This window comes from Belonocnema kinseyi, chromosome 7 (assembly GCF_010883055.1).
Source record: "Belonocnema kinseyi isolate 2016_QV_RU_SX_M_011 chromosome 7, B_treatae_v1, whole genome shotgun sequence".
In the NCBI taxonomy this organism is placed as follows: domain Eukaryota; kingdom Metazoa; phylum Arthropoda; class Insecta; order Hymenoptera; family Cynipidae; genus Belonocnema; species Belonocnema kinseyi.
In genome coordinates, this window is record NC_046663.1 from 143,931,843 (window position 1) to 143,948,206 (window position 16,364).

Here is a 16,364-nt window from a genome sequence, read left to right on the forward strand (position 1 = left end):
GAAGGTTCTAAGTTATAATCGAAACTTGCGGATACAGTTTTTAAACATCGAGAAATTTCATGCATCATTTACAATAACCTTGAAGTTGTTTACGACAAATTTCACAGTAAAATTTGATGATGTCATTAGTTTTAGAAAATTATGGAAACATAGCACGAATCACTGCATCTGTAGAATATCGGTAAGGTAGGTTTATGTGGAGTGGCTTTTATGATCTCTGAATTAAATTAGTTATCTAGAAAGCAATATACCATCCTCGATTTCTATAAAAACTATATTAACTTTGGATTTTTTAATTTCTATAAACTATATTAATTTTGGATTTTTGAATTTCTATAAACTATATTAACTTTAGGTTTTAAAAGTTCCAAAAAGCAGATATTCACGTGATCGCTGTTTCATTTTTTATAATATTTGATTGACATTTTCCTTGCAATAAATTTTAATACTGCTAAATTTATTTTTGTTATTTATGATGATTTATTTTAATGTTTGAAGTAAATAAATTGAATCCTTTTTAGCAAATTACTCTATTATGTGAAAGATGATTTTAACTTTTCTTAGTCAACTCCAATATTTATGGAGCTGATTTTTTTTATAAATTCTAGCAAGCTTTTTCAAATTATATTTTATTCATCTCAAACGGCTGATTTGATATCCCACTTATATTAATATAAAATTCTAAATTTGCTACAGTGATCAACTGTATGTAATTTGACCTATTAGGAATCTGTTTGTATTTTTCAAGTCACTCAATCGCAAAACCTTCTGTAATCTTACACAATTATTTTTGATTTGAAACATTTTTTAATACATAGCTCTCTCGTTCTCCATCTCTCTTTCTCCCTAAACTATACAAGCTGCATATCATTCACCATCCTTATTTATTAATGTATCCCCTCTTTGTCAAAATATTCTACAAGGTTCTAATTTATTATTGACACTTCTAGACACGTTTGAAATAAAACGTCTTCATGACTAATAGTTTATTTCACATCCTAGCTATATCAATAAATTCTACATCTGTTGCAGTGATCCACTGTATGTAAACCGACCTCTTAAGAATCTGCTGGTATTTTTCGAGTCGCTCAATCGTAAAGGCTTCTGCAATATTACAAATTTTACAAAATTATTTTTTAAATTCAAACATTTTTTAATACATAACTCTCTCTCTCTCTCTCTCTGTCCATCTATCTTTCTCTCTAAGGTAAACATGCTGCAGATGATTTACTGTCTCTATATATTAATAAATCACCCTCTTTGCTGCAATGTTCTAGAAGGTTCTAAATTATAATCGACACATATTACGTTTTTTCAGTTTAAAAAATGTAATGCGTCACAAAAATAAACTTGAAGCTGCTCACAAAAAAATTGCGTAGTAAAATTTGACAAGGATCCCTGAGCATTTGATCTACCTTATGGAATCCTATTATTATGATTTTAGATACCTTTCTTGCCTAAACCATTCGATTGAATATAAATATAGTATTTCTTCATTTTAATTTTCTGGTAGATTCTAGACTACAGGATAATGTTTCATCTATCAGGAAGCAGTAAATCAAAGTAATAGTAAAAGAACTGTATACCGTGCATAACCCTTATATCAAATGACACCTTCACACATCCATCTTTTGAGGATTAAAAACAATAATGGCAGAAGTTCTTTAGTTAAAGTTCTGTTGAAGTAAAAAAAATATGTCACCGACTATTTCTCAGAATTATATTGACAATGACAAGCAATTATATTCAACGATATATTCATCAATATACAGGAAATATGAAACCACTTATGTCAAAATATCTTCTGGCGGCTCACATATCAGGGGGATGATGACTCATCACCTAGCTCTCTTAACCTGCTTCACACGAATACATACCTTATAACTCACATGGATATGCTCTCATCCATAGCGATCCAGACTCCGTCTTATTTATTGATATTCGTACGGGAAAAGAGTTGAAACATGGCAACACTGTAGATAAGGATTCCTGGAACTATGGTGACGCCATCAGAATGGAATTTTATTTTCCGAGTATTGTTTAACATTATATGAAATATGACGCCTCTGTCGGCAAATATCAACGGAGAATGTTTAAAAAATTTAGTTCGCATAGATAAGGATTCCAGAAATCGACGATTACGTCATTAGAATAGAATTTTGTTTACCGAGAATAGTTATCATATCACGAGGGTGGTTGCAAATCTTGGAAATTTTCAATTACGCTCTATCGCTATAAACATTTAGTACATATTATTTTTGGGTGAAAAACTTCAATTCCGCGAATAGCAGATAATAAATAGCCTAATATTTCGATATCGTATATCATATCATCTCCTATTCCATATTTTTGGGGTTGAAAAGATCCATTACCATAATTTTCAAGTATTGATTTCCAATATCGATAGTGTGGATCGGATACTTCAACACTGTGATTCGGAATTCAGCATAAGGAGCGAAACCAATCTTACAGCTTTCTACGCTCTAGAAGTAAGTTTGCTATTCATACGGAAAAAAGTGCGCCAGAAACGGCCTTACCTATCTACACTATATCTTGTCTATGTCTTCGATAAAGACTTAACCAAGACGAATTATTTTTACTTGGGTTAAAAATGACCATATTACAGCTGTCGATACCTAAAAAACAGGGGTACGTGATACAAAATTTCAGAAAAAAAATCTACGGAACTTATACGGCCCCTAATCAGCCATGGAGACTATTCTCTGGTAAGTTATAATTTGTTGAATCGGTGCATATATTATTTTTCAAGGAGACCTTTAGGTAAGCTTTTAAACGGTTGATCATCAAGCCACTGTAAATGTATTTCAAAGCGTCCGTATCTCCCTGGCAGAGAGCTCGGTTAAAAGCAGCCCCAAACATCGCATCCACGTTTATATTCTCTAACGATCCAGAGGGGAAATTTTGATCAAACTAATCCAACAGATGGCGACACAAAAAGTAGGTCTGACTTCTGCATTTAATTGCATTAAGAAAAAACAAAAATAATTAAAAACTTGATGTTGTTTGCAAATACAAAAATAAAAAAATGAAAAGATAAGAGCAACCATTAATAATTATTTAACAAAAGATATAGTCATAAAAATATGTAGTTTAATATAAATAAAACTTAATTTTGAGATACATTTTGAAGGAAGTTAGAACATTATATTTCTGTGATTTATTTTTCTAATATTATTAATTTTATTATTTGTTAAAGTAAAAAAAAAATGAAAAAATTAATAATACTTAAGACCTCGATGACAAAAAATATTTAAAACACATACATGATTAGAAGAGAATAACTTGGTAAAAAGTCAATGACAAGACTGATAAATGAGAAAATGGATTTAATATTATCTAATATCATGTATATATTTATTTAAATTGAACCAAACATCATATATATACCCCAGCCGAAATATGGGCCCTACTTTGACGCTGCAAGTAGAAGAATTGTCCCTACATTGCGGCTGTTTATTCTGCTAGCTCCTACCTAACCACTCCTAAAGATATTTTCATTCTATTTTGCTTCTGTATAAGCTTCAGCCCCTATATTGAAGGTGTTGCCTCTATATTCTTGAGTTTTATTTATGTCTCCTTCAAAGCTCCGTATTGCCCGTAGAATTTTTAAATTTTATTTTAACGGTCTTCAATTTTAACGTACAATTATAAATTCTTCTAAAATTCTAAAATTTATAATTGTTATTACAGAACAAAATTATAATTTGACCTTCAGGCTAATTAGGCGAATTGTTATAAAATCAAAGAATGAATTTAATTATACTAAGCAAACTTTCAAACTAAATAATAATTTTAAATGGGAAATATTAAAAATGAAAAAAAAAATCTGCTCCAGAACCTTGAAACTTTAAGAATTTGAATTTTATTTTAAACTGACAAAATTTATATTCACCGAAAATTGTGATATTAAAACTTTTTTTTTTAATCAAAGCCTTTAAAATTTCAGTTATTCGTCATTAATTCAAATCACATGAAAACTAATCATTTTTAAATTGCTAGTTAGACTTTCCCAAATTAAACCAATTTTCTTCAAGTTTTAAAAACATGAAGAAAAGTATCATTTCCTTTCAAAAACAATATATTTCCCTCTCGAGGGATCCTGCGATTTCAATTGTATGTCCCTGCTGATTTCAAATGGATTCGGTTAGCGATGATTTTTTTTCGTACGTTATTCTCCAAAAAACCGACGTGAATACAGTTGACTTGTAACCACTCTTAATAAGATCACCGATGGTTATAATCATATACCAAAGATTTGGATGTAACATTTACTAAAATTAATAAATTGTTTCTGCAAAATGTTATATTTTTAAGATTATTTAATTAATTAATTTAATATTTAAGATTAAAGTTTATAAATGAAATTCAAAAGATTTCAAGTGGTTTTATAGAATTTTCAAGAGATATTAAAGACTTTAACATACTTTGTACGAGTTCAAGAGATTTTTAGTCGTTTTGAGGGATTTTAAGTAATTTAAAAGGATTTTTAAGGAATTTCGGTAGAATTTAAATGTGTTTTAAGATTTTAAGGTAATTCTAAGATAGGAAAAATGTTATTTAATTCTTTAAAGTCTGTTAAACCTTTTGAAATATTCAGAAATTTGTGGAAATCCTTTAAAATCTATTAAATTTCTGAAAATATGTATTGATTTTTTTAAATATTTAAAAATATCTTGAAATATTATTGGATTAAGTTTAAATCTAAAACCTTCGTACATATATTATTATAAGCGTATCAAATTTTTTACAGAATGCGTCACAACAATTTGCAGATGGCATTCCACAGCTGTAGGTTATATTTCACATTTTTTTGGCATACTTCAAGCTAGGCCGGCCGAGAGGCTTTATGCCTTAGGAATTCGAAACTTATAGGGTTCGAACCCCAGCGGCGAATAAAAACTTTCATAGCGTGCGATTATAAATATTATAGTGATTGTGTAATAGTAAATAATTGTGTCCTTAAACGTGTAAACAAATATTAGAGTACAGGGGCGTGAGAGCCGTGTGGGCTCCGACGCCGTCGATTAAACTACCCAGCGTATCCTCCACTATAGGATTAGTTCTATAAAATTTAATGGATATTTTTTCCGTGTGCAAAATAACTTGAAACATTACGCAAATGTCATTCTTCTTCTTGCTCCATTTTGTTAATTTTTCGTCAAATAATTTTATTCTGTACCGGAAGGTAGAGTGTGGAGCGATAAATTAGAAACGAAAACGAAGCCTCCTTTTTGACGCCCCAAATGGAAGATTCGGAAATTTGTGCCCAGAAGAGCGCTAAAGTAGGGGCAAAAATCGTATAGCAATATCCTCTGCTTTACAACCTTAGCCACAAAAATACTTAAGAAGTCAACAATAACTATTGTTATAAATAATTCTTGTGACAAAATATTAAAAGGTAAGGTTTTATCAGAATTATAATTCTCTTTAATCGCTACAATGGGTACAGAGATTCTTAAAAAAATGTGTCTTGCATAATATTTAGTCAAATATAACCACTTGATTGTTTGTAAAAAATTCACATAAACAAAAACCAAATCCTGGCAGTTTCAATTGGAAAGAAGTCCAGTTTTTAATTGCAATAAATTGAGAATGAATCATGACACGGCATGGTAAGACTCACTCAATACAAAATCTTTTGACATTAACCCACCGACTTGGCCATTCAAAAATTAAATTTTGATAAAAACTTAGGTTTAAATATATCGACACCGAAATTGTTAATAACAGTGGTTATTGTTAACTTTTCTAATATTTTTGTTACTAGCAGTCATTCGTCTAATAGCTTAAAACATTTCCAGTGCAAACAAAAATTTTCTATGCGAAAGGGCCAGAATTTTAAATTTGCTTACCTTATTTGTTTATAAAAATTTTAATTGTTATATTTTATCAAATATTTAAAAATAGTTATTATATTTAAGCATACCTAAGGCGTTCTGGCGATTGAAGGATGTTATAATTTGAAAAATCTGAAATTCTAATATTTTGCTACAATAATTGTTTATAACAATGCTTATTATGAACATTTAAACTAGTTTTGTTATTAAATGTAATTGCTACATTAATGTGAAGCATTTTCAGCACACAAATTTTTTTACCGATAAAAATACTATTTGTCAATTTGTTCATAAAATTGGTTTATGACTATTCAGTAGAATTATAAAAAAATTATTTATATTCTGTAAGTCCCTCAACATTCATTTAAGACAATATAAAGTTTGCCTGATTAGTTGTTACAGCGTAAAAAAATTGTTATGTACAAAATTTTAGTTTCCTTATACTTTGAGTGGAGAAATTCATAATCAACAAATAGAGGATACAAAATTTCGGAGCATCAAGCCCATTAGAATTTAATCAACTTTAATTTAAAATAAACAAATTCAAAATCGTACGAAAATTGAAGGCACTGGACATTTCTTAACAAAAAATTGCATTTTCTCCCACTGTGCGTCATGAGTATGGTACGTTCGTTTATAGAGTTGAATAATTTATAGTCTATTCATTTTATAAATGAGATTTTCAATAATATAACTAACCATTACATTCAAAATCTCCTTTAAATAAAAATTTTTTCATAAAATTATTAGAGGTTGAATGCAGCGAGAATGATAAATGAAAAATTTGTAATTATTAAATTAATTATATTTAATTGAAAAAAATAGAATATGTAGGTCTGAACCCGTATAAAACAGTATAATCTGAAAAATTGCACCTGCTCCCAGCGAAATCGCTGTAAAATTGCAGCCACAACCACGTCTCACGACCGTGAGATGGGTAGTTACAGTCTGTAACGGAATCAATACGACGATCCGGCAAAAGTTTCGTGCACCCTAAGAACCCGGAGCAACCTAAGGACTACCACCTTCTGCATTTTTCCCGCAAGTGTTTTAGCATTTTTCTGCCACGCAGGGATGCTTTTCAGGCTATTAACGAGTGAAAGCTTGGCACCTCCAAGAGCGCCGATGATAACGACGATTAGTTTAACAGAATCCGGGTACAATCGTTGCAACTCCCTTATAAGGTCTATATATCTCTCTTTCGTATCATTCTTCTTCGCTATGATGAATTTGTCAGCTGGCGCCGAAAATTCGATAGCGAAAATGGTTCGCTTCTCGAAGTCAAGAAGATCCATGTCAGACCTCGAGTGTGCATCAGAAAAAATTGTCGAGCATATAAGGTTCCAGTATATGCGGCACTTCCCATTCTCGACAATTCACTCGATTTCCCCAGGAGCACTTAGAGGAGCGATGTTAAGCTTAATGCTGTAAGCATGACAAAAATGGTATTAAAGCACCCTTAGTGCCTCATTGTGCCTTTGGATGTAGGCCATTCTCGCATGAGTTGGACCACCAGAGAGTAGGTGAGCTAAATGCCCGGGGTGTGCATGGCACGCGCTGCAGCTATCATCGGGAATGTCTTGGCTCAAAATGTGGCGACGGTATGTTAAGGTGGCTTCTTCGCCACTTCTTCGTGCTTCCTGATCATTTTTAGAAGAAGGTCTCTTCCATTTGCGGCTCTATGCGCTGTACCCAGAATAATCCTGTTGTGAAGACATTCAAGACCACTGCAAGTGAATAGAGTACTACCGGGACAAGCATGTTCGTTGCAGATACTTTGTTTCTCGCCGACAGTTTAGAAGACGAAATCTGCCGAATGAGACATATGTATCTGCTTCGGAGAGTATCCTTTATAGATGTCACATCCTGAATGTGGCTCTGTGGCAGGCCCAGGTATGTATAAGTCTCTCCGGTGCAAATGTGTCGTATAGCGCGTCTATCGCTAGAGATAGTGGCAATAATGTAAGGTAAAAGAGGAGTGGGCGTATGGTGTCGCCCTGCAAGAAAAATCTCTGAAAGGTGACCTTATTAGTTGTCACATGATTTTTTGCAGATGAGGTAGTAAATCTGGTATTCCAAAGCGGCATCAATCTCTCTATGCAACTAACAATTTGCGGATGAACCTTTAAGCTTTCCAACTGACAGATGATAAGTCTATGGGAGGTAGAGTCGAAAGCTTTCCGATAATCAATTCAGGCCATCGATAGGTCACGCTGGTCAAATGCTGCATCTTTGCGGATGCATCGGTCGATTAACAGGTTCACTCGACATCCCGATACGCCTTTTTTGAGCCTCGTTGTTCGTACATTTCTTGCTACACAGGTTCAATTGCCCGAACAATCCTATCATTTAGAATAACTGTGAATATCTTATACAGTGTATTCAGACAAGTAATTGGCGTGTAATTTTTCGCGTCAGATAAGTTGCCTATTTTTAACAGGAGTATTGAGCGTCCTTCCACCTATCACTCCGGAATCGGCTCTTCAGACTTTAAATATGAGATGAATTGAAATGGGTCAGAGAGAAACTTTGGATTTTCTCTGACCATCCCTCCGCTCTAGACTTCTCTTAGCGTCAGATAGTATCCGTATTCTCTCAACCATATGCTGCCTGATGGTTAGCAGCTTCTGCTTGTTAAGTGTGTGATAACGGGTCCGGATTTCGCGCGCGAACTTTCGTACCTTGGCGGTAAAATTCCTGCCAGATGTGATGTAGTCAATTACACACTGAATGCGGGACGCGTACTGTCTTGCCCAGCCTATCTTTATGGCAAGTTGATGCATTCGTCATTTGGTCTTATGAGCAACCGTTGGTTTTTTTTACGGTTTGCATCGGCCAAAACTCTCTCTGCATTATACATACAATAATTGGTAGCCCAGAGGCCAGATTCTTCGGAAAAATTTCCACCTTGCTCGTCGTCCATTTCAGCCAGATCTTTAGGCTTGAGAGAATCCTTGGTGTTGATGTTTCTCCAGGTCATAAAGCATCGCTCTTCCTCTATCGCATGCCTACCCACTGTTGATCTTAGTGTCGCCTCTCTTTCTCTGTTTGCCTCTCAGCACTCTAGCAAGTCGTGATTCAGTCTCTCCGTCCACCTAAAGGTCCCGAGATTCCGCCGATCCATCGCATTGAATCCATCTTTGTTGGCTCCCCCAGCTCTAGAGTGGTCGGCATTGTTGGCCGTCCCATTGTCGGGAGCCCTGCGCGTTTTGTTATTTTGATCTAGAGCAGCAAGTGTTCAGTATGCCGAAAGAAGAGATAAAGGAAAGGAAGGCAAGGGGGAAGTATAAAAAAACTATAGAAAAGGAAAGATTAAGAGCAAAAAGCGTAGGATCAATCGAGGCTTTTATCAAAAGGAAGAAAGTGGAGAGGGAAAACAGTGAACAGAAGGAAGATATCGGGGCGAGCGTGAAATATCAAAAGGTGTTTAGATCGCCGCCGAAAAAGCAGAGATCGGCAGGGAAGAGTGGTAATAAGAGCAGTAATAAGGAGATCAAAAGGCTGATAAAAATAGAACAAAGAATAGAAAGGAAAGATAGGGAAGAAAGAAAATTAAACATAGTGATAAAGGGTATAAGATTAGAGGGGAAAGAGCTGAAGAAAGTGGTGGACGAAGTAGTAAAAAGGATTGGTGCTAAGGTAGAGACAGAGAAAATCCGAAATGTAGGAAGGGAATTGCGAAGAGGGGAGATAATGGGACTGGTGAAATTAAAGAAATGGGAACATAAGAGGGAATTGATAACAAAGAAAAGTTTATTATATGGAAGTCCAGAAAGAATAGAGGATGATTTGAAATGGGTAGACAGGAAGATGCAATATAAATTGAGGAAAATAGCGGAAGAAGAAAGAAAAAAGGGAAAAAGAACATGGGTTAAGTATGGGAGAATACTGATAGATGAAGTGTGGTGAGATTGGGATAAAGAAAGGGAACAGATAGTAAGAAATAAGGTGCAGGAAAATTAGGAGAGGAAGGAACAGGAGATAGGAAAATAAGAAATAGTAGGAAGAAAAAAATGAGAAACGAAAGTAGAGAAGAATGGAAGATTTGTTACTGGAATATAGCAGGATTGAAGAGAAAGGATAGTGAGTTTATAAGACATTTGACATAATGGGATGTAGTCATAAAGATGGAGACGTGGCTAGATGAAATGGGATGGGAAAGAGTAAGGGTAAGGCTGCCAAGAGATTGAAAATGGCAAGTGCAAAATGCAAAGAGGAAGAATAAAATGGGCAGAGCAATGGGAGGAATGGTGATGGGAGTAAGGAATGAATGTATAACAGGAAAACATAAGAAAGACAGGAAAGAACAAAAAGAAGGATTGATAGTAGAAGAGTTAGTAATGGGAGGAGAGAAATGGAAGGTAGTGGGGGGTTTATGTGCACGCTGATATACAGGAAAAAGCAGAGGAGATGAAAGAAATAATTGAAAAAAATAAAGAAGAGAGTAGGCTGATATTAGGTGGGGATTTCAATGCGAAATACTACGAGTATTTCAATACTAAATGGGTAGAGAAAAATGTTGTTGAAAAGCTTGGAGGAGTTGGGATGGTATATCTTAAACGGAAATATAGAAGGAGATGAGAAAGGAGAATATGCATGCTCAGGAGGTGAAAGGAGAACGGTAATTGATTATGTGCTGGTGGCTGATAATGTAAGAGAGAAGGTTAAGAAACTAGAGATAGGTGATTATATTGATTCGGATCACTTTTCCTCAATAGTGACATCAGAGGGACAAATAAACAAGAGGAATATTAACAGAAGGGGAGCAAATATAAAAAGTGTAGGAAAAGGGGATTGATCAAGGGCAGGAAAAGAATAGTTCAGAAAAAAGGTCTGAAATATCAAAATGGGAAAGGCAAATGTGGATGAGGAGATAAAAAAAATAATAGGAGAAATAAAATTAGTATTAGAGTGCACAAGCGAAAATGAAGTTAGTAAAGGGGGGAATAGAAGTGGATAGGAAATGGACTGTAAAGAGAAAAAAGGAGGTCAGAAAGGAATTAAGAAAGTGGAGAAAAGAAAAAAGTAATTGCAAAGAATATAGGAAAAAAAAGAAAAAGTATACTGTGTTGTGTTATCAAAAGAGAAAGGAAGAGAATAAAAGGTTTGAGGAAGAGACGCAGAAGGCTAAGACGGAAGAAGAGGTATGTAAGGTAGTAAACAGGAAAGCAAAAAAAGTAAACCAAGATATTGAAATGGTAGAAGGAAAGAAATATTTTTTGGATTTGCTAGGAGGAGTAGAGAGAAAAGTTGTAAAGGGAGAAAAATATGGTAGAGAAAGAGATGAGTAGAGGAAATATCAAGGGAAGAAATTTTAGGGTTTTAGAAATAATGAAGGATGGAAAGGCACCTGCTATAAATGAGATTCCAAATGAAGTATGGAAATATGGAGGGGATGAACTAGAGGAATGGGCATGGATAATGCGTAATAGAATATGGAGAGGAAAGGGGTGGCCAGAGTTATGGAATGAAGAAATAGTTATACCAATAGTAAAAAAAGGAAAAGGGGAGGAGGTTAAAGATTATAGGGGGGTGACGATGATGCCAACACTGTATAAAGTATATCTAACTATCTATGTTCAGAACTATCTAGTAAATAAGAGAATTAAAAGGGAAAAAGGGGCAATGATAGCAATGTTCTTGGAGTTAAAGGCGGCGTTTGATTCATTAGACCGAGGAAAAATAGCAAAAGTTATGGTAAAAAAGGGGATAAGAGAGGGATTAATAAAGAGAGTATCAGACATTTTTAGAGAGACAAAAAGCAGGGTAAAGGTAGGAGAGCAAGTAGGAGATAATTTCTGGTTGGTGAGAGGTGTGAGACAAGGGTGTACTTTGAGCCGATGGCGGGACTAATTACAGGATTAGAGAAATACTTAGATGGGAAAAAGCTGACTATAAATGTAGAAAAGACAAAGATAATGAGGTTTAGAAAAGGAGGGGGAAGGAAGAAAGAATGGACAGGGAGATGAAGGGAAATAAAGTTGGAAGAAGTAAAAGAGTATAAATATTTGGGATATATCTTGCAAACGAATGGAGATCATACAGCTCATATAAAAGAGAATAAAAAAAGCTGCAGGGGTAATGAAACAGATATAGGGAATAGGAAAAAGAAGGTTAAGAAAAATTGTAGAAGGAGAATGTGGTTATTTTAAACGCTGGTATGGTCAGGATTAGGTTATGGAGCACAGATATGGGGATGCAAAGAAAGAAAAGATATTGAGAGTTTACAAGAAAGGTATATAAGGTGGACAGTAGGGGCAGACTGTAGGACGCCAGGATACATGGGGAGAGAAGAAGCGCAAAGGGATAAGTGAAGTAGTAGAGCGGGAAAGAGGGCATGGAAATTTGAGACGAAGCTAAGGGAGGGAAAGGAAGGAGAGTTGGCGAGAAAGTGTTTGATGGAGATAGAAGTGAGGAGAGGGAGTGCGATCGAATTAACCAGATGGGAAGAAGAAAGGAGGGTGTTCTTTAATGAGGAATCAAAATACAATTAATGGTGTAAGATGATAAAAAAGGAAGGAGTGCTAAAGTATTAAGAAAAGGGGTGCGGAGAGAGAAGGTGGACCAGAATAGCAAGATTCAGATTGGGAAACGAGGTAAGGGTGGGGATGTACTGGGAAAAAGAAGAGAACAGAATGTGTAGAATATGTGAATGGGAGGAGAAAACATGGGAGCATGTGTGCGAAGGATGTAGAAGAGGAATGGAAGATAAAGGAAGCTGGCAAGAGAGTGTGATTAAGATTCTAGGAGAGGATGGATTAGGAGAAGAATGGATGAAGGAATTGGAGGATGCTAGAAGAGCGAATGAGAGAGAATGAAAGAATGCATATGAAAAAAGGAAAATGGAGGTATAGAAAAGTGAAAGAAAAAGGAAACGGAAGTCGCATAGATAACGGAAGTCATATAAACCGTTAGGGGACACATTATGCATAAAGAAGAACTTAAAACTGTTAAGATTTGAAAGGTACAAAGATTCTTTACCTGCTAACTTATGTTGTTGTCTCACATATTTTAATTATTATTATATTTTATTGGAAAGAAGTGTTATATTTTTTAATAATTCTTCTGGTCATGTATATGTTTTAAATATTTTTGTCATTGAGGTCTTAAATATTATTAATTTTTCCATCAGCTACATTAATAATTTTAACATTAAATATATTTTTTAACTTTGACTAATAATAAAATTAATAATATCAGCAAAATAAATCATAGAAATAAAAAGTTCTGAATGCTTTCAAAATGTATCTTAAAATTAAGTTTGAATTTGATGAAGTTTGGTTTGATGTTCATTTGCAAACAGCTCGTGTGGAAATAGCCCGGGTTAGCCCTGGTACAACAAGGTTTCTGGTCTGGGACTGACCAGACTATGTTTGTTTTTTAAGAGTCTAGACATGCGCTGGTCGGAGGCTCGCTAAGTAAAATTTATGTGAAAACCCTCATCGGGGGCTGACTGGGCTCTGATCGGACAAATCTTATGATCGAATTCTCAGACGGTAGCTGGCCGGGCGCTGATTGACAATAATAAAATTGTTAAACTTTGTTTATAACTTAATTACCTTTCCTGATTTCATTGAGAAATGGATGCTTATAGTGGCATGGATGTTCCACGCATGGAAATATATTGGGTGAATATCTTTTTGACATCACAGATTTGAAGGTTTCATGAGTTGAGACTTACAAACGAATGCATTTTGTGACAAAAATTCTATGACACTTTTTTGAAATTAAAACTGTTTTTTTTTTCGGAAAAATTGAAGTTCCATCTTTATGAAAAATTGTAGATGTCCAGAAAAAATTTTTATTTTATATCAATCTTAAACGTTGTAAAATAGTATAAACGAGCTAAAAGCCAAACCTTACACGAAAGTTAAAAAAATGTTATTATTAAGAAATTTTGAACATTCACGATTAAATTTATGAGTTCCGCCGTTAAAAATTTTAAATGTTCATAGAAAATTATATTTTCTGTTATTGTAAAAAGCTATGGAATAGTCTACAACGGGAAAAACAAAATATTACGCGAAGAAAAATTGTAATCGATTTAAATTATGTATTTAAAAAGCATTTTATAAATATTTCTATTAAAAGTTCGTGTATTTTATATTTACATAACGCCGCATAATAATAAATAATTAGAAAAAGAGAACTTAACATTTGTTGCTTTAACTTTTCTGAACTATACCTTATGAGGATGGCTTTTTCAACAAGTTTCAACTTGTCGGTTTAGCACAGTGGTTAGCACTCCCGATTGCTAGGCGTTAGACTTAGGTATAGATACCATATGTAGTTTCGATACCCCGTAGCGTTAGAAAGTTCATTTGTAATATAATGTATAAAAATGTAATATATGTATTCACTCTAAACAGGACTATTAATAAATGAATTATTTATTGTCGCGGCCACATTCTCATCGTGCGCTGTGCCCGTGGCTCGCAAGTTTGAGCGCGCCTAGGGCGCGTGTCTGTCGATAGTCGGAGAGCCGAGGCCGCTTTTTGCGAGTTATTAGGTAGAGATTCTGCCACTATTTTCCTGATTGTTGAGAATACACTGATCACCAAATTTGGCTTCTCCAGGGGTATTCCCGGGGAGAAGGTGTTTATTTATTCATTTGAAGTTGTAAAAAAAAAAGATTAAAATAAGTCATAGTGTAACGGCTGAATCTTTCTATGTTGAATGGCAAGATAATTAGAGAATGTTCCGTGCAATTGGCAGAATAATAGGCCGGTGCGGAAAGGGGGGCAGAACGATCTAGAGTTGTAAAAGAATATGGCATTTTAAAGTTATTTTCTAACACCCAACTTTTTTATATAAAATTCTACTCATTATTCAAAACACATATTCGAAGAGTTGTGTGATGCCCTAAGAACACCTGATAAAGAATGCCTACCCATCACTACCGAGGAGGTGAAAAAAGTATTAAGCGGGATAAAAAACCATTCCGCACCGGGAGCAGATTGTATCAAAACCTTCTGGTGGAAGAAGTTTTCTTCAACCCATCAGCATTTGGCCCGTATTTTCACCTCATATTTAAAGTCGGAAGAGCCGATTTCGGAGTGGTTGGTGGAAGGGCGCACAATACTCCTGCCGGAAATAGGCAACTTAGCTGACCCGAAGAATTACAGGCCAATTACTTGTCTGAACACAATTTATAAGATATTTACAGCTATCCTAAATGATAGGATTGTTCGAGCAATTGAACCTGTGTGATAAAAAAATTTATGAATAACGAGGCTCAAAGAAAGGCGTAGCGGAATGTCGGGAGAACCTGCTCATCGATAGATGTTTCTGCAAATATGCAGCATTCTACCAGTGTGACCTATCGATGGCCTGGATTGATTAGCGGAAAGCTTTCGATTCCACCTCCCATAGACTTATCATCTGTCTTTTAGAAATCTTAAAGGTTCATCCGCAAATAGTTAGGTGCATAGAGAGATTGATGCCGCTTTGGATAACCCGATTTACTATCTCATCTGGAAAAAATCGTGTGACAGCTAACAAGTTCACCTTTCAAAGAGGTGTCTTTCAGAGCGAAACCATGAGCCCACTCCTCTTTTGCCTTACATTATTGCCACTATCTCTAGCACTTCGCCATTCCGACGGGTACATGTGCGACAAACCTGCAAATCGTAAGTACAATGTCACTCATGTATTTTACATGGACAATCTTAAGATCTCTGCTAAAAGCAAAGAGCAACTACATCTAGCTCTAGGGATTGTCGAACGATGTGCTAAGGAAATTGGAATGGAATTGGGGCTAGTAAAATACGTCAAGGTTTATTTGAAGCGAGGAAAACTTAATAGTATCCCTGAAGATCCTGAGCTCGTTGATAAAAGCGCTATACGACACCTTTGCCCTGGAGAGACTTATACATACCTGGGCGAGCTACAGAGCCGCATTCAAGATGTGACATCTATAAAGGATACATCTATAAAGGATAGGTATGTGAGCATTTAGCTCACATACTATCTAGTTGTCCAACTCATGCGGGAACGACCTACATCCAAAGGCACAATACGGCACTAAGACATGGTTCTTCTTGACTTCGAGAAGCAAACCATGTTCATTATCGAATTTTCGGCGCCAGCTAACAAATTCATCATATCCAAGAAGAATGATAAGAAAGAGAGATACATAGACCTTATAAGGGAGTTACAACGATTGTACCTGGAATATTCTGTTAAGCTAATCGTCCTTATCATCAGCGCTCTTGGTGGTGCCAAGCTTTCACTCGTTAATGGCCTAAAAAGCATCCCTGCGTGTCAAAAATATGCTAAAACACTTGCGGGAAAAATGCAGAAGGCGGTAGTCCTTGGGTCGCTCCGTGTTCTTAGCGTGCACGAGGCTTTTGCTGGATCTTAGTGTTGATTCCGTTACAGACTGTGACCACCTACCTCACGGTCGTGAGATGTGGTTTTGGTTGAAATTTTACCGCGATTTCGCTGGGAGCGGGTGCAATTTTCCAGATTAGCACCCGCTCCCGCCAAAATCCTGCGGTTTTATTT